The following is a 20374-nucleotide window of genomic DNA, read 5'->3' as shown; positions in this document are numbered from 1 at the left end:
CACTTCTTGTGAGCTCACGTCTCTGATGGGGCTTAAAATAACCAAGAACACGGTGACTCTGCTCTCTAACAATCCAAAGCACTTTCAAGAGATTTTCTGGCTGTCATCACCATAACGGGGGGTTGGGGGGGGTTACTTATTGGTGAAATTAGTGAAATTGTGAAATTTAGATTAATTTAAAAATTGGTTTCCACTAATGGAAACAGGCAGAGCTCTTGTCCTTTCTATACCTTCAATCTAGACTGAACTAGTCAAACTATTAAGAAAATGTTTACAGCACAACACATGGATCACAGGAGCTTAAGGCTGATCTTGGAAAGTTTTCTCATTTATAGCAGAGTTCACAATGCTGATTGCCGTGACCATGGTAACTAGGCTAGCGCTCCCCCCTAAGCCTAGGCAGGCTCTGGCAGGGTTTCGGTCGCAGAGAGAGAAATGAGGGGGGCTGGCCTCGGTCCTGCTGGAACTGTAGGTACCAGGGAAACAGAGAATGTGGAAAACAGCATAGGACTGTAGGACTTTATAGGCCTTTAAGGGGCCGATGGGTGAGCGGCCCGAGGGCAGCTGGGGGGGGGTTTGGAGGAGAATGAATGAACATACCTCAAATACTTAAAAGCAAATTTCCAACTGTAGCCCCCTGCCCTCTATTCACTGCTCAATGACAAAAATGCAAAAAGAAAATAGGGCACAGGCGATTCATCGAATACTGAGATTTGTCTGATATAGAAAGGCAGAAGACACGGCAAAGATCGACGATGAGATACTGCATAAGAAAAACAACACTGGAACACGAGGAAGAGAGTTTAAGAGAAGCAGAGAGGCAAATGAGAGGGAGCAGTGCTTTGCTCAGTGAAGAACTCCTGTCACAGAAGGTGGTTATTGGGGTCTCGAGGGCAGCAGTGGAACAGACACCAAGGCAACACTCTAGCAACAGTATCTTAGGGCACCATTACACACCAATACAAAAACACCTTCACACACAATGAGCCGAGACGTCTATCAAGGGGCTGCCAAAGAGGCATAAAGGAGCCTGCTAGGAGGCGATAGCAGAGGGAACTGTGAGGTTTACTCAAGGTGGGAAAGAAGAGATGGCCACCAGAACTTTGGTTAGCATGATCCTCTTCTAACAGCCTGTTGGAATGAATTTCACTGTGGACATAATGGAAAGGTAGCAATAACAACTGCACACACATGTGGACAGGTACACCGAGAGACAAACACACTAGAAGTTGAACCTATTAGGAGTTTTCTTCCAATTAGGTTGTGTGTCCTTTTATACCTTCAGCTGGAGATGTGCTCAATCATACTTGAGGAATCCATAAGCAAATGTCTCTAAACACACTTAACCATCCTATTATCCAGCATTGCTTTGGAGTTTCGGCCACTTTAAAGTATTCAAAAACTCAAGTCAAATCACTTAAACACTTTCAGGACAAAAACTCCTTGACAAACACATAACAATACACAGACGTTTGTTAGGATTATATTCTATTTATATATTCAAACAATGTTTGCTGTTTCAACTCTGTGGTTATCATGTTGTCTGTGCAGAAACTGCAATATTTTTTACAGTACACTGAAACCAACATACTGTAGCAGCCCAGCAGTTCTGCAGTGCATTTGTTATCTAAATAGGATTCATACACTCCTACACAAAAACACAAAACATATACCCTCATGTGTGAGTTCTCCAAAATCTTCATTTGACTTTGAGAACCCAATAGCCATTGCAAGCTGCAGAAGGGGTAGGCTGTTTTCACAACATGAGGCTGTTTTTTGACTCAGCTGCAAGGAAATTCTCCCCATCAAAACGCATTGTGGAGATGAAAGCCGCAGGAAACCCTTTCATCAGATGGTCCTTCAGATCACTGTGACTCTGGCGGACACATGCAGACCACAGGACCTTCAACTTTCCCCCCTTTCTTTTTTTTAACAAGACACTTAACTAAATAATTTCCAACACCAATCACCATCATGTATGTAATCCATACTAGCTCACAAAAACTGACAGCGGAGCTCATGGCCAGTGCTACATTTGATGTAAAAAAAAAAAAAAGGTGGCTTTCATTACAGTCAACTTTAAATGTACTGTCATTAGAGTGTTATTAGTGCTAGGTCTTTATCTTTTGCACAATGTTTCTATGCATGTGTGTATAGCTGTTTGCCATGACAACATGGGCTTTGTGTGATGGAGAGATTTATTAGTGTTGATGTTATGCTTGGATCAATTTCAGCCTGAAGCTTCCTGGGTTATGCTCCAGTGCTCTACTTAGCCATGTTCACATGGCTCCTCTACCTCTCACAGAAAGCTCCTCCCGTTCAACGAAAGACAGCGAGAGAGAGCGAGAGAGAGAGAGAGAGAGAAAGAAAGACGGAGAGAGAGTGAGAGCACAAAGGAAGGAAGAGAGAGGGAGTAACATCGTTGTTCATGATATGAAACCACAAATGCAAATCTTCCCCTACCAATGCGCCGCTGCCATCGCAGGCAATGCGCCCCACAGCTGCTGCTGATGCAGGGCTTTCACTGGCAGTGATAAACAGCGCACACATCTGCGCAGCTCACAAACCATGCTCCTTTCCTGTCCCCCTTTCCTCCCTAAAGTAGTAGAGCACAAGAGATTGACAATTCATGCAGACCATTTCAGTTTTTGACGCCATTGTTCTCTATTGCAGGTCACATGTCTTTTTTTTTGACTGTTTGGTCAACAGAATTCAGGGGTATTTGAAGACTTAGTTAAAGCACTTAAAACATTAATTTCCTTCTAGATGTAGAGTAAGATGTTATTCATCTGGTGCCTTTTTTTGTTTTTGTTTGTCAATGTCTCTTTGCGGGTCAAAGACTGAACAAATGTTGTTTACAGCTGTGCTAGTTGTTCTGTGAGGCTGTACTTGGGCATGGCGGTTATTTTAGGTAAATGTTAAACTCAGCAGGCTAACATGGTCATAATGAAATGGCTAACATGCTGATGTTTAGCAGGTATAATGTTGCTCAAATAATAAGGCACTATTGGCGATCCATCCAATAGTTGTTGAGACATTTAAATTTTAGCCACAAATGTGAATCTTATGGTGGCACCACAGGAAAACCAAAAAGGGGATCACGTTGCCATCCATAGAGCCACAACGCTAGCATGGTTAAAAACTACATTCTTGTCACCTGGTCTGAGCATGCTACATTCAACTGACACTGCCAATTTATCATCCTTTAAGCTGCACCCTGACCTCGCTCATCTCCAGTTGGCATGGCTACCATAGTGCCACTCAGAGGGTGGTAGTGAGCTTCACGCTGCAGACCATAGATGTCACATACAGTACAGACGGTATGCAAACCACTGGCTAGCCAGAGACTTTCTCTGGATTTCAATGGGGACCTGACTGCATGAGAGGCCTTAGTGTTCGGGCTAGTGGCTCTGACAGCACTGGCCCTTGACAAAAGAAAGAAAAGAAAGAGTGAAGGAGGGAGGAGAGGGGTGAGGGGGGGTGGGGGGGGGGTGGAGTCTGCATGCTGACATCCTCCCAGCTGGCCTGGTCATTGATGAGCCCCAGTCCCCTTGAGAGCCAGAGATGGCACGACTCATGAATGGGGCCTTTCTTCTGTCACCCCAGCCTACCCCTGCACCTCAGCCCCTTCGCCCACCCCCTCTGCCAGCCCAGCCAACCCCTACACCTCACCCTTCCTCACCACCCCCTCCTTACAACCCTTCTGCCAGCAAAACCCCCTTCAAACCCCTCAAACTAGGGCGCCGAGGCCAGGTTAGTGCTCCCTCCCCGCTTGCCTGTCCGCCCTCTGATCTGTTGAACCGTACTTGCGCTTGGCTGGCCTGCCAGCCCACACACGCATAAACACACACGCAGACACATTCGCACAGACACACACAGCTGACATCACAGGCTGTGTGCATGTCAGGATGTATCCATCAGGCTGACCTTCCCTTAGCTTGGCTCCAGACGAGAGACTGATGGATCCCTGGAACCCTGCAGCATTTACACACATAAATGCACAACACAAACACACACGCACACATGGGTCTGTCAGTTTATGGTAATGGTTTGATCTCTTTCCTTTCCATTGGCCCTCCTGTAACTATGTTTTATTCAATAAGCAGGCAGGCAGTTATAAGTAAAGAGTAGCATGGATACTGGAGGTGGATCTTATACTAGGTATGTAAGAGCCCTGTAACAACATAGTGCTGGTTGGGGAGAGACATAGCTGTCCAGTGCTAACAGGAAAAAGCACTCCATGAAAAAAGAGCCTGCCATTAACTTTTCTCCCCTCTATCTCCTTCGCTTCTTTCCTTTTCCTCCTTCTCTTTGCCTCTTCCCCTCTCTCCATCCCACGCTTTGCCCTTGCCTAATGTAAAAGGCTCGGGTTGGTGCTGTGAATGACTCCCTTCCTCCCCTGGGGTATTCATCTACATATTCATGCCCTCAAAGGTTCCTCCACAGCCTCTTTGAAGATGCACCATAGAGAAACACTTTTCTAGATATATTGCATGGTGGTCACTGACTGTGAAATCAATGTGCAGAGTTACATCCCCTAGTGTGCACCTGTGGCTCGCAGGACACCGCCCCATCCCAAGACACACTGACAGACAGACACACACAGATACACACACACACACACACACACACACACACACACACACACACATACATACGCTATACCTCCCCGGCCGCTCCACCTGCTCACATCACATCAGAAATTGCTGCACAGTGCACAAGCCAGGCATAGCAGCACACATGTAAATCCACATGTAGGCAGAGACTGTAAATGACAAATTTAAAAACTGTGTGTTTCAGGTGGAAAGGGGAGGAGGACATCTGGACAAGGCAAAGTTATTCAAGAGTCCTTGAGAAATGTTTTCTCACTCCCTAAGCAGGGGCAGCACTCCTGGTGTTCAAGGTCCTGAAACCAGGCTTCCCTCTCTCTTTTTCTTTCTCTCGCTCTGAGAAAAAGGCAGGGCGAAAGCGCTGACGAGGCTGCCACTGTTTTACCTGTTAAAGTATTAGCATTTCCTGTGCGTCTAGCAATGCGTTACAACAAGGCTTGTGGGAGGAAAGAAGGCGAGAGGTTGTTTCATACAAAGGGAGGGATCGACATCCATACAATGAGTCACTGAAAAGCATGGGACTGTCATGATAATGCAAAAAGAAATAGGGAAACTTGTAGACACATACTGGCAACTCAACATCAACAGAAGCTAAGATTACAGCAACTCAAATGCATCACAGCAGGCTAATGTAAAATATGGGTGTGCCGATTCAAAACAACCTGAAGTGCAGTACAGCAGCCTCAGAGGGAGTGAACTGTAACTGAGAGCTAACATAGATTTGTACATTCAAAGGTTGTCCCCGCTCCCCCTCCCAGTCTCGCCATCTCACATTTAACTCCTCCCTCCTCTGTGACGCATTGTATATGATGTAATATTAAGTGGGCAGAGAGCCACTCCTGTCACTGTGGCACATAAGGCACATGCAGCCATGTCACTGCAGTGTGGCACAGTCAATATTGGTACACAGGATATGCCACATTCTCTCACATGGCATCACCCTATGTCTGTACACCCAAGCTGCTTTTCAAATTGACTGTGGTCACAGCACCGATAGATAACATATCAGATTTATTGTTACAGGTAGGTAACATAGAACACATCAAACACATATTTTAGTGGCCTAGCAATACATTTGCTGCTATGGAGACTTTATCTCCCCACCCCCTTGGAGAAGCAGTGTAGTACCTTTTCCACCCACCTTCCATCTTTCTACTCCTTTTCTGCTTGCAAAAGCTTCCATTAGCAACGCTAACAACTACAAAATCCAAACAATGAAAGCAGCTCAGTTGTTCGTTTAGACCTCTATGCAGCGCTTCATTGTTCCTGGTTGGTAATTGCCTCTTTCCTGTGGTTATTATTATTCTCCGGCATGTGGCTGATCCCATAAGTATTACATCTCATTTCCACCTGCAACCAGCGGGCTGTCCCCGGCTCCCTGCGGTACCCTCTATGCCCCCAACCCCCATCGCCTGGTGCAGGGGTCAAAGGGACAGACCTCTTTCAACTGGATGGAGCAGGAGAAAAAAGGAGAAATGACAGAAAGGAGATGAGACAGGGAAAGACGGAGAGGGTGGAGTGGGCACAACAATGGAAGATAGATACCCTCTCGATCAACACCCACCCACCTACACACACTCACACACACACACACAGATTCTCTCCCCTCTGTCTCTCTTGTCAAAGGGAGAAGTGCTGGGAAGGATTTGCGATAAATGATGGGTGATCTGTCATACAGTGATGCTGTCTGAGCAGACAGCCTGGAGAGAAGACGTAGGGGCTGCAGTGTAGGGGACGCAGAGAGGTAGCTTCAAGTCTCTCCAGCCCTATTAGGACAGTGGACTGACAGTCAGACGATATTAGGCCAACTAATAGCCACTGGCCAGACAGTGGCCCAACCCTGAGGCATGTGCAGCTCTGCTCTGTCTGAGTCTCCATGAAAATCAGACTTCAGTGGAATCTCTAAATGATAACTTGAAAATGGGCAATTGATATCACATCCAGGCAGCAAAAAGTATATCTCACAAGACAGAGTTCCTTGGAAAGTAAATCACTGCAGCTGACCCTTCAGAATGATGCCATCGCACCCTCACACTCTGTCAGTCACTACTCTCCACTGTCAACAAACCCAGGGGAAATATGTGGGTCACACAGAGAGCTTGCTAGCAGTGGGTGACGTGGGTGAACCCAAACTAAAGGCAGAAATGCAGAAAAATGACAATACTTTTTAACATGCAGTCACTCAGTCAACCAGCTTAACCAGCTGGCAAGCCTGTCACGACGGCTGAGACATTCACCAAAACAGACAGGAAAGCAGCATAGCAGGCAGCGAGACACATTCTGCAGACAGGCGCAGGCGGTCAGTCAGGCAGATGAGATTGTGTCTGCTGGTGGCAGAGGGATGCTTACACCAAAGCCTTGATCACTTCAGCAAATTAGAATGTGTGAGGGATTCAGAGAGCTAGACTTAAACCTTTGTCGGCTCCAATCCGTCCAGCACAGCGCAAGTCACAGCAGGCCAGCCCAAAGCCCAGGCCAAAACTGCAGACTGTATATCATATCATTATATTCTATCACAGCCTTTCAGTCGAAAAGCTCAGCATGTCAGTTTTGTAAACTGCTGGCCAAACCAATCACAATCTCATCTGCTTGCTTGACTGACTGTGTATCTGTCTCTCTCTCTCTTGCGGTTTGTCTGTATTTTCTGCTGTCTGGTTGATGGGCATTATTGTCGTTTTATTGTCTAGTTTCTTCCAGCAGTTGCTTTAGTCCAATACAGTCCAGAGCTAGAAATTGCAAAGCTCTGCATCGATATGTCCCATTCTGTTGATTTAGGGTGACTAAGACACAGATCAAGTGATAGGGGGAGAGAAAGAGGGGCCACAATCAATGTGGTTGGCTAGCAGAGCCGTGCATACTGGATATGTGGTAAAACAAAAGACGCCGAAAATCCATTTGAAATGCGGCGCCTGAGAACATATAGCAAAGAGCTACAGGGGCGCCGTCCTAACGTTGTAATGACATACGTCTTCTTGCCATTCAATACACACAAACATACACACATACACAGTTTCAATCATAAACGCTGCTCTGGTTGACTAGTTCCTTATTTCAGGGGCAAGTGAAAGAGCACATGGGGGAGACATTTGCAAGGCAGACTGAAAAATCCCCCTCCGCCTCACCCCCAGCCCGGCATGCGTTGACATACAGTACGTGCGCTACATTTCTCTACCTCCACCCATCCCCCCTTCACCCTCCCTGTCTCTATCACTATCCCTTGTTTGACTACCATCTTCCTTCCTCCCACCCAGTCGGGCAGTAATACCATCTCCTGCCTAATCAAATTCTGCTGTGTGTGACATGAATTCTCGGTGCCCAAGGCAGCGCTGCCTCACGACAAGCTCCAGGGCCGCGGAGAGCTGAAACAAAACCTCACACAGGTCCTATGGACCAGCTCCCCCACCTCTCTCTATAAGTTAACACAGGGAGAGACCTCCTGGATATGATACCCCAGGCTTGCTCCTTCTTTCTATCTGCCTGTTTGTCTGTTTGCCTCTATTTGTCTATGTACAGTGCTACTCTCTTCATTGCACTGTGAGTCCCTGGAGTGCAGCAGGCTCACGGTTAATTAGTGTGGATAGGACAGACTGTCAGAGGCTGTCACCCAGATGTGGTCAAATCTTAATCCAACACAATGAATGATCCCCCTTGTCCCTCTGTCACAATTAATATTATACATGCATAACTGCTGTCACATAGTCATACAAAAAAATACACAGATCCTTAAACACATACACACACACCCGTGTCCTCCAGAATGTCCTTCAGGAAAGGTGAAGCCTCTACTGATCGTGAGTCTTCCCTTCTCAGACTCGTGCCCCTCTATCTGCCCCAGCATGCCGCCTGCCTGCTGTGCTTTCAGACATTCTTAACGCCGTTTGTCACGCTGCATTCTTCCCTGACAAGAATTAGAAATGTCATCACGTAGAGAAACAACAGCAGGATTATTAAGGCTTTGGGGAGGAATTTGGACAAATAGGCCATTCCCTCATAGCCTCATCAGAAGCCAGTCTTCTCGCTAAGACAAATGAAGGGAGATGGATAATGTTGTGTGTGGGGTGTGTTTTGGACTTGTAAATGAGAGCTACACTTTCTCATGTCTGGGTCAGTCCTGGATGAGACAAAGCCATGTCATGAAGGGGACAGGTGTTGACTTTTGTGTTGTAGCCACAATTCTCTCCCTTTAAGAAACAGCTGATTTGTTTTTCCTTCCCTCTGTCATATACCAAGTGATCTTTTTCTCCCATCCCCTATATGGTCTACCATAACAAATAGTGACGGCATGCTCTGCATTTAAAATGCCATACATGTCTATTGAGGAAAAATTATTTCTGTACAGCGACAATCAATACGCCATTATCCTTTTCACATGCTGTAATTGATTCAATTCAATTGTCAAAATGACATTGTTATTTCTGCTTTTGTGGGCTCACTCAAGGAGAAAACTGACAGCTTTGATTCCATATAAATAGTAACAAAACTCAGACTGCACTATCTATTCTGGCTATGACATTGTTATGTCCACTATGTATGCACAGAGGGGGAAGCTTAGATGCATTTATGTGTCTGATTAAGGTAGGGACTGACATAAATTAATTATCTTAATTAGGTTTTGCCTCGTAAGTACCACTATGGTGATTGAGGGGGGGTAATCAAAGTAAGAAAGAGCATGTTGTGGATTTTGGATTGCAAAGACAAGAGACAGTGAGAGTTAATATCCCAGAAGATGTACATATTACCTCTGATCAAGGGGTTAACAATAGAAATCAAGCTCGCTTTTGCTGGTTCTAGGGCAATAATTAAGGCTGAAATTATTTATTATTTTCATTAATTGTTAGTGATAATGAAATATTCCCATCATAGTTTTCCCAAAGCCCAAGGTGACTTCAATTGCTTTTGTTGTTAGAGGATTTGGTTTGCAATATTACTTACTAGTTTTTTAATCTATCTTTCATGAAAAACACCCAGCCAAACGCATGAATGGAAAAACTGCTTGGGGAGACATAATGAATGGAGAGCACCTTGTGTCTTTCTGGGGGCTGGGCAAGTCAAATTACACTTAGACGTGATAGACTTTGGTTTCTATTTCCCTCTCAAGTTAAAAACCTATAAACTACAATTCAGACAGGGGGAAAGGTAAATGTTTTGAAGTCACCTTGGGCTTTCTAATAGCACCACCTGAGATTGGAGACTGTTGTTCTTGGGAATCTAATGACAGACAAGATTGTTCAGCTCTTTCATGGATGCAGATATTTTTTCCATGGCAAGACAAACCAGGGAATGACTGACAAATATGCTTTCATCATAGTTTGCATGTGATAAAAGCATTCCACGGCGATATGCATGTCCTGTGACAGCTGTATAACTGATGGTTGCCTTCCGTAACCAGGTGTTTTCCTGTCTTAGTGTACCTTGCCCAGAGGGAAGACCGTCCCCTCTCGCTGAACACACACACACACACACACACACATACACACAACAAAGGCATTCTGGCTCTGAAAATTTCCTTTTGTTGTGGAGTCGGAGGCAACAGTTTTACAGTACAAGCAGATACTCTGGTGCAGCACCACTGGAGGTGCCACTGTAGTCTATGTGAATTTTAAACCAGTGCTAAACATGACACATTTACGATTTCTCAGGCAAGAAATCATATCGCACTGAAGGCTGTATACAGAGGAATTGTCTCTTTCTCCTCTATTTGTCTCCCTCTTTTCTACTTTTCTTCCCCTCTCTCCACTTTTCTTCTTCTGCTGTCTGTTTGAACGCTCCGAGGGTGCTGCTGGAGGGAGTCCAAAAGGACACAGTGTGAAATGAACAAAGCTCTGACCTACCAGACACCCCCGACACAGCCAATCAGATCACTTCTCCCCAACACATAGGGCACTATAATTGGTTGGAGGGTGGGAAATATGACCAGGGGGGATTTGAGTGGCGGGAAAAAGGGAGGGAGCAAGGAGAAGAGGGGGGAGCAAGGGAGTGGTGCTATGACTCCTCTATGCACTTTAAGCGACCCTTTGCCCAGGACAGGACAGGAAATCTCCAGAACAAAAGCTAGCTGTCATCACCGCCTGACAGGCTCGCTCCGAACAAAGCTGCTCTCAGCTGACTGGCAAACCAACCAATACTTGAGGGAGGTAGCTTGTTGTAATCTGGTTCTGTCTCACATTCCAGACGTCTCTGGTGAGCGAGGCCAAAGAGCATGCCCTGAACTCTCAAACAGGAAATGAGTCCGAATGTCATTCCTTTCCCTGGGATGGGGCATCAGCTGTGGCCAGTAGAGGGTTGCACACAATAATGCATATATAAATACAAACATGCCCATAAGCTGACATATACACAGAGGCAAAAACACATAAATGCATCCACAAATTACCGCTCTGTTTCCCCTCTTCTCCTTCTCTTAACACATAGGTATGGACGTGCACACACCCTTCTCTCAGACATCACTGCTCACAGCTGCATGCCCCGGGCCTTTGCTATCTCCAGCCCAAACCCAGACTCACATCAGCCACATTCCACAGCCTCCCCAAGGCCCAGGGGCAGCTTCACAGCTGGGCACCAAGCTGGGCTGTTCCCTGCCTCCCTGTCTCGCCTTTCACCATCACCATCCCCTCCTCCCACCCCCTCCCGCTCACCATATTACACACCCTAAAACAGAACATATCCTTCTTTCACCCTTGCATCAGTGTTTCAAATTGTTCTGGTGGAAAAAAAATGTCCTGCTCTTGCTCTCATCGGCTCATTCACAGTTTACAAGATGAGGTTATACAGAAGTGGCCAAGGCCACAACAACAGTGGTTCAAGATGACAAAAAGCTGCCAGAATGTTAATGAGTTCTTTCAGATTCTGCTGTTATTGCATTTCGTTTTATTCTCTTGTACCGGCGGTCTTATTTAAGGTGTGTCATGTTGACAGTGGTAAAAAGACATGTCAGCAAACAGACTACACAATCTAATAACTTCAGCTGTGACTGTGAGGCTATCTTGTTGCCAGCAAACAGCAACAGCAGTCGATAAGAAACCAACTTCATAATGCAGTAAATAAAGGTATGAGACAAGTTGCAAAGCCCCACAGAAACAGGACCCTGGTGAAATCAAAAGAGGAGATCATCAAAACTCCAGTTCAGGGACATGACACTTCTCTCTGTCAGTTCCTCCTATTTTCTTACCAGCTCAGCAGTGACGTTAAGAGGGTGGGTGCTACAGTATCATTAAATTATCAATCAAAGGTTAGAATGAGTTGACTGTTGAGTCAAGTCAGGTCTGATTAAATTTGAGCATTTCCCACAGATTGAACCACTAAGGAATGTGCAGAGCTGTAAAACTTGTGAAGAAGCCTCACAGACATGTGGTCTTCTTGCGATGAGGTTCTCACTGGCTCAAAAAATGTTTAAAAAATGATATACAGCAGGCCAATTGGACAAAAAAACTGAATTCACACACCTGACAAGCAAAGCAAAATACTGCCAACTGACATTTACATGTCTCTGAATATGAGTGTGCATGTGCATGCACATGTGGGTACATTTGTGTTCATGGATGTGTGTGTTTTTAAATTAAGGCCAGACTCTGTTTCATCATTTCATTAAATGCCACGCAGTATATCAGACTAACTGCATACGTCTCGGGCCATTTCCATATCTGTAATAGAGAAAGCCCATCTCCCATAAGAGCCACTCCTCCACTCCGCACAGAAAGCCCAAATAACACACACGTGTCTGCACGAATGTGCATGCACATGCACACACACACACACACACACTGCATCTCTGATGAGCTGACACAGAAAACTAGATTTATTAAGGGGAGAGAGATGCGGAATGTGTGTGGGGGTGTAATTTCAGCAACGGACACAGGTTGTTGTAGACAAAAACACACAATCACACACACGCAAAAAACACAACCCCCCCGCCCCAATTGCAGCCGTAAAGTGCATCACTCTCCTCTAAGAGACCTGTTTATTTCAGACCTGTGACACAAAAGCCACAGCGGCATGCAGGCTTATCTCTCCACATCCCTTGAAACGCAGCACAGCCCCCAAAAAGCTCTCCGGCGCTCCACATGCCACTTTCAATTAGTTCCACAAAGAGAGTCTTCTTCTACCAAAAGGAGGATGGGAGCTCATTACTGAATTCCTCTCTAGTCTCAGCTTTGAAATATAGATCAGGAGGCTACGTCTGACTGCTGGGGCTCTGGATGTACCTCTTGCCGACCATGCCACACCAGTCCAGAGCAGATGCGCGCAGAGTGCCGTCTCATGGATTAGCCACTCCTCAGGTTTAACAGCCCCTACAGCTTACCCTCTATCTCACCATTAGCCCTCTGCCTACCCCTCCTTCTCTCATTTGCTTTCTCGCTGCTCCGTCTTTCTATCTCTCTCCTCACTAAAAAGGCTCCCTGAAGCCATAGCTCTCAGCACTAAAACCCACAAATGGGAAAATACCAGTTCTAATAATCTGATGAGAGCATAAGAGAGCAGTAGCGGAGGAAATGTGGATATCATATCTCACAGTGGTACTATTATAGTAAGCGTAGACACAGAGGCAGGGGCTGATATAAGGCAATGCAAATTCTTTCAGGTATTCTAATTAAACTAAAGCTTGGCAAAGCTGCAAAGGTGGGCTTCTATGAAAATCTGCTGTTGTATAGGAGTTCATTAATGTTAAATTTGAAAGTACTCTGTGATAAAAAATATGACATGACTGCTAATAAAGTACTGCATGCCAATTGTGAATTATTTGGAACGGTGACACACAATAACAATGCTGTCATAAAACATGGCAGCTGCATTTGCCCTGAGATTAAACAGTCAGTGGGAATCTATTTCTTATCCGGCCAGAGCAGAAAACACAATAGTCACCATGAGGCAGCAATGCTAGTTAATGGTTTCCCCTCAGGACCAAAAACAGCATGTTCACCAACATCTAGCTGTTTATTTCTTGACTGATAATCTCATTACCCACATGTAGACCTACATGCTGCTGCACCTCATTGTGCGTGCGTGTCCAGTATGCACATAGCCTCTGTGACATCTTCATCTACAGACAGTATGTTTATACCTCCAATTAACAACTTCCATTAGCGCCATCCTCGGTGGAATGCCATCAGCTAGGTTACGAACAAGCAGTTAATTAGACAATATTGGATGAAACTAGATGACCATTAGGGATTGTGCAGGGAAGAGACACGTGACCCACTGACACTTTCATTTGGAAATCTTTTTGTCGTACCCTCCAGTTAGTCAGTTTCACCCCTGTCAATCGGAAAAAAAGTACAGAGGTATCAGACACAGGCGCTGAAGTTTTGGTTGCTAGGCCACTGATGGAGATTCAGTGTAGCAAGTGGGATAGAGGGAGGGGAGGAAGTGAAAGAGGTAGGAAGGGAGGAGTGGGTGGCTATAATGGCAGAGAGAGAAGAGGGGTATAGGGTCTTGATACTCTCTCTGATTTGCTCTCTATGCAAATCACAACAATCACAGGAAATGCCTGGGCCTTAGCTCCAGCTAATTGCCACGGCAATAACAAAGGAGGGCTTCCTTTGAGCGGTGAGGCAAATTAAACATTAGTTTAGAGTTTTCTTGGAGACCGAGGGATGTTATAATTACCCAGAAACCAACACATCAGCACTTTGCACGCCACGCGTCCCACTCTTGCAGCCTGGTGGGGGAAAACAAATGTATCTCATATTCTGGGAGAGAGGCGTTTGGGGGGTAGGTGGGTGGAGGCGAGGAGTACCTGGAGGGAGATGGAGAAGGGGGGAGAAATGGAGGGGAGAAGATAGTGAAGGGCATGGAGAAGGATGAGAGCAGAAAGCAGTGGATGGGGGAGGACAGAGATGAAAAGAGATGCGGGGGGATAATGAGGGGAAAGGAGGTGGAGAATGATAGCCCGTCTCTCCAAACCATTCCATGCTGGTAGTGAGGCATCAAAATGTACACCCACTATTAGCATATTGACCCCACCCCTCTTCTCTGGCCTTTTTCCCCCTCATTATCATCAGGCAGGGTGCACGGGACACGGGAAACACAAACTAAGCTCATTTCCTATCACATGTTAGCCTAAATGTCATACCAGCAATCAAATGAGAGCAGAGAACAAATGTGCCGTGCAAATGACTGCGGGTTTGACCGCCTCGCTGGCCACCTAAGGGTTAACCTTGAGAGCGCTTTATTAATGGGGGTCGGTGCAGCAGAACATGTTGCAGGCAAAACAAACAAGGCTGGATCTAGCTGAGACATGCAACCATGGAAACTTCAGGAGACGTCCTTGGATCTCTTTCCCTCCAGAGGAGGGAGGCAGCGTCCCTGCCCCAGTCAGGAAGGCCGACATTGGGCCTTGAGCGATGTGATGTGTCCTGGATGGCTGGTTCTATGTTTGATCTATGTCTGAGGGCAGTGGTTACAGCCTGACACATTCACCCAGTCTGTCTAACCTAAATGTTCATTCAATGGCCTGTCTCCCCCCTGCAGCCAGACCCTGCCCTCTATCTGTCTGTAGGTCTATTTGTCTATTTATTACCAATCTGCTAGATTGCCAGTCTGTCCATCTGTCCTCCTGCTGGTCTATCTGTGTGTAGGTCAAGTCTGCTAGCTTGCCAAAAAGTCTGCCTCCCCTCACACTGTATGGATACATGAACTCATACGAGTCACTGACCATGCCCTGAAAATCTAATCATCCAGCACAGTTGGATGTTTGTTTGTGCTTGTACACACAGATGTGCATACAGGAGTGCAAACAGCCAGCCATGTACTCAAACAAAATGAGTCCCACCCGGCTGTGATAGGAGTATTTTATGTTTTTGAAAAGCACGGCCTGGCTGTTATGTGCTCTTGTTAGTATTTGTGCTGAAAGAGCACAGGTTGTGTGTTGTATTAGTCACACAAGGCTAACCCCTTTCTCAATATACACACCCATTTGCACACAAACAAAGACATACACACATATATGCACAAATCCCCCTACGTCAGCAAGCCAAACTCATAAAACACTCACTCTCTAATTGGCATGTAGTAATTTTGCTAGCTCCTATAATAAAAGAAACGTTTTTCTACCCCAATTACTTCTCCATGTTTATGTAATGGGGCTTGTTATTTTCTGACTTTTAATATGCCCCTTCATATAACTGTAAGCTATGTGAATAACAGCTTTAATAGACCACAGGTCCTCAAGGATTTGTTGCTTTTAGGGAAATCAGGGCTGCAGTGATACAGTGTTTGCAAGCAATCCAGAGCAGTGACATCAGTTAATTACATAAATTGGAGCGGGATCAGGCCAGCCATGAGAGATTATGACACAAGGGCAGACTGAATGGCTAGAGGGACGTAGCCCAGTGTTTCTGACACCAGCGTTCAGGGGGAGAAGGAATTACATCATTGGGTTAGGGTTGTGTAAAACACTAGACCTGCTGTAAGACTCAAACCCCCTCTGAGAAAAACATTTAGAAGCAAATAACTCCTTAAGAGAAACGGACTAAGACATTTACCTTAACCAGAATGTTTCTCTTTGTGTTCAGGTCAGCTATGGTCATCAAGAAGAACAATCAAGAAAGGAGTGAAAAGAGTGAGTGAACTTTTGCATCAATCTATATTCATCCATGTAAGTGAAGAAAACGGCAAACAAATCCACCAGCAGCTCCAAGAAGAAACAATCACACTGACACCCAAGCTAAAGATCTGCTCTGTGTGGTAAAAGAGAGAGACATGCTAGCCAGCCAGCATTAGAGGGGGTGTGAGATCTCCACCTCCTCATCAGTAGGCCTAAAGTCTATCCCATAGACGCTCAGAAACCCAGAGGGGAGATCAAAGCCTGTGTGATCGGGTGGCTGTTATATCACCCCCGGCCTGCTCTCCCACTGTGGGGCCTCCTGTTAAGGCGCAGGCAACAGGGAAGAGAGGGTATACAAAACACTGACCTGGTCCCGTCCATGCATGTAACCTTCATGGCTTTCTTCAACAAGGATTAAATCCCCACCCCATCCCCCCGCAACTACATTTACATTCCACTTTGCATTCCATTAATTTCCATTTCGACCAAACTTGCATGTTTTTGCAGACAACATGAATAGTCATGAGCTGCACGTGCACTCACAAAAAAGACTCACAGCCTCAAGAACAAAATATGGGTTGAATCTTCCTTCAGTCATTGTTCACTTAAGGGAAAACATTTTAGCTTCTGCAGGTCCAATTTGGTATTTGTATTTTAATTCAACATTTATTTTACCAGGATTCTCAATTATGAAAAACAGCAGCCTGCTGCTTCCTGCTGTCCCCACTCCATTGTTCACCTTGTTATAAACGGTGTTAAAATCAGCACTTCCTCAATCCAACTCTACTTTCCGTGTGCTTCAGGAGATGAAGGCATGATTGGACTCTGTTTTCTTCCCTCAGTGGAAAGGCATCTCAACAGGCCTGCTATTGACCACATCCACCAGGGGAGGGAGTGGGTCAATGTAACAGAGAGCAGGGGACCATTTTGGACCACTTAACTATAATCAGTAAATGCACCCCGGTCGCAATTAGCGTAGGGCCACCCTGAGAGTGTTCATTTTGCTCACAGCTCTGTCTGTGTTTTATTCTGCTCCACAGGAACCTTGTAATGCAAATAGCACTCCTCACTCCCAGCTTAAATGGGAAAGGAGGCGGGAGGTGTGTTGGAGCATGCTGCTGTCCTTACTTGGCAGTTGTTTCAACGAACGCAGTTCCTTTCCTGTATTTTGGGAAGAAATAATCTATAAATCCTTATATCTTCTTATAGTACACTGTTCTACTCCAGCCAACTTGCTGTAAACTAAACCTTCCAAAACTGGGCTTATGTGGTGAGAGCAAATAGAGGGTCATCATCTGTTGTACGCAGGCTCAGCATTTGTGACGGATGATTTGCTCTGGTCTGGGGACGGCCCTGCTTCAGCTGTCTGCAGTATATCTAAAAGGACTGTTATGACTTGTCCTCAGATGCTTCAGCAGCCGGCTTTATGCAATTAGCTCCACTAAATGGCTTCTTTTCATAAATCAAGACTTGGAAGAGCTTGTGAAGGCAAGCTTTTTTTGTGCAGAAAACAAAGAGGGAGAGACAGATATGTGACAGGTAGCTGGTGCTATCACACTGAGCATCTCCAATGCACCAACACTCTCCTGAACTCATTTATGATTCACTGCACTTAGTCATCCATTCTCCCCCTGCTCCGGTGAAGAAAAAGCAAACAAAACAGACAGGCAGACGGACAGACAAACAAACAAACAGAGGACCTTTTTTAATGGTGCTGGCATTTTTGTAGAACAGGTGCTGTAGTTATGATTGATTTGAGCTGCAGTGTGCCTTGACGATTCAAAGAGAAGACTTGAGCACAAAGACGTGCACATGAGTTCAAGCACAGGAGTCTGTTAAACTCTCCCCTCCTGCGGTATACGTTTGCCTTTGACTGATTCCAGAGCAGAATAGTTTACTCCGTCAGGGGAGTCTGTGATGCTTGTGGGTGCATATTTGACTGTAGGACACCTGTTAGCACAGACACACACTCGCACAAAGGAAGGCACAATGAATGTGACCTCCTTTTCCCATAACCACCTGTTTACTGTGTTAAAAGGAAAGAACAGTACCCATATTTGCACTTTTTTTTGCAACTCTGCACCTCACAACATGCACATGTTCTGTGCGTGAGTTTATTAAAAGATTTCAGTTAGATATTCCTTTTTCTGTCTTTTATGTTCAATGCATCACACCATTCCAGGATCTGCTGAATGTTCTGAAACATGCTCATGCAAAGCTCCAGCTCAGACAACTGCATACAGAAATACGTTACTGGGGCATATATTGAAGCTCTCTCCTCTTATGACCAGCTGAGAGGGATGAGCCTCTGTGATCCTATGCGGCTTGTGGATGTGATGATTGAAATTCCAGGCAGATTTGCGTGAGGGACAGAGGTCAGTATGAAGGAAATGGAGGGAGGAAGGGAGGGATGGACAGAAGCAGGACATCGGGGAGAAGGACGGATGGAGATATGTAGAAAGAAGCAAAGAGGGGGAAAGGGGACATGGGGCAGGGATCACTAATGAAGGTTCCCTGCAGTTTTCTCAGCTGTTCTTCTTAGTGCCCTGAGCAGTGCTGTGTACAAGGCCAGAAACTCTGGGTATGCTAAATGGGCCATCTCTCCCTCTTCCTTACTGTAAACACACACAAAGCACACACACTCTCAGCATGAATGGTGCATGAACACACCTAAAAAACACATCTTTGTGTCTGACTTGAAACCTAATTGTCACCATGGTTGTGAACAACAGGGTTGGTGTGGGACTTTAGGCCTTTGGGGGGGTGGGTTAAGAGCTTGGCACACATATTGACCCAGCATGAAAGTGGTGAATGGGCTTCTGGGAGTTTCTAACATCATCCTATTTTGCATTTTCTGCTTCAAAAGTGGAAAGATGGGAGCATATTTAACAGCACTGCTAACAGCAAAGTCATGCCAAAGACTAATACGACTTATAATAAGAAATTAGAAACCTACTCTGGAGTTGTCAGAGAAGAAAGTGTTTCTGCAAAGAGAGCTTTGACTCAAAGCCAATAATACTAACAGTGTCATAGGTAAAATCTATACTTATTCTGCGCTGAGAGGGAGCACAGATGCACAATGCACACAGCTGGTAACAGGCTGCAGATGAAAGCCAATTTGGTTTCTTTGTGTAACCGAGAGCTTCAGTTGGACCACAGGTCCCTGTGGAACAAAGACAGAGGGAGAAAGAGGAAGAGAGCGAGAGAGGGAATGAGATAGCAAAAGGGAGGAGAAGGAGAGCTGGGCAGAGACATAGAAAGAGAGAGAGGGGGGAGGGAGAAAGACAGGGCGTCCTGGCCCACCTGGGCAAACAATAGCAGCGAGATGAGAGTGTGGCTCAAGGGCCCTCCCTGTCCCTAAAGTACACAGCTGTCGGTTGGGGCAGGCGGATCAAAACAGCCCTGGTCTAGTTCAGGTGTTGCACCTTCAGAGGCAAACGGACAATTTTGGAACAAGAGCCTTGGTTGCTATGGCGACGGCCGCAACAGAGAGACTCTTTTTAGAACTGATGTGAAATGATGCGTGTAAATGTTCTTCATTCATTTCCACAAAAACTCTGAACAGAAAAAGGTGCGGAAAAAGATTTGTATACACTTTAAAAAATACAAGGATTTTTTATTTAAGTCACTGACGTTAACTGCATTTCCTGCTCAAATGAAAGTAATGTGCTGTGGTTTATTTGTGTGCTGAAAGCAGCTTGTGCAGGATTGCGTGTTAATTTGTGTTATATGTCAATACTGACTCTGCCGAGCCTTGATTTCTGCTTAGTGTGTTGAAGCCTTTAATGGAATACATAAAGAAAACCTACTGTATCCACTTTCATGTAAGCCTTAGTTGCTCATGACAATTATTACTGTATTTTGAGAAGTGTTAGTGAATGACTAATTCTGCTTCAAGGGTGGTATACACTATATTGATTTCAAATAGAGCCTGCTTGAAGCCTGTGTGTGTATGGAAAGGCTATCATAAATAGAACCACAGAGAGGGAAAAATTTCCTTCCCTTCCGCTGGGTACAAGGATCACACTGTGGCAGAAAAATGTGATCTGGAGCACATGGTTTTATAGTAAGAGCTTTTATTAAGGTTTAGTAAGATCTCATTTGTCCAGATCCTGCCTCAGTTGTCCTGTTTGTTGAGGTACCGGTAAGCTGACTTATGTGCGAACACTCCTTCAACTTTGGACAACAACACTCTCTTGGTTTAAAGAAAAGCCATCTGTTT

At 45.5% G+C, this 20374-nt stretch overlaps 1 protein-coding gene across 3 annotated transcripts in view; it reads right to left on the bottom strand.

Moving 5' to 3' along the window:
- hipk2 (homeodomain interacting protein kinase 2) overlaps window positions 1-20374 on the bottom strand; it is a 71752-nt gene that overhangs the window by 24696 nt on the left and 26682 nt on the right. The gene's annotated exons all lie outside the window — the stretch shown is intronic.

The sequence above is a fragment of the Micropterus salmoides genome, unplaced genomic scaffold (genome assembly GCF_014851395.1).
Source record: "Micropterus salmoides isolate LMB-PRFRI ecotype aquatic unplaced genomic scaffold, ASM1485139v1 Ms_hic_scaffold_8, whole genome shotgun sequence".
Taxonomy (NCBI): Eukaryota; Metazoa; Chordata; class Actinopteri; order Centrarchiformes; family Centrarchidae; genus Micropterus; species Micropterus salmoides.
Note: the sequence above shows the minus strand (reverse complement) of the source record. Positions and strands in the feature narration are given on the sequence as shown.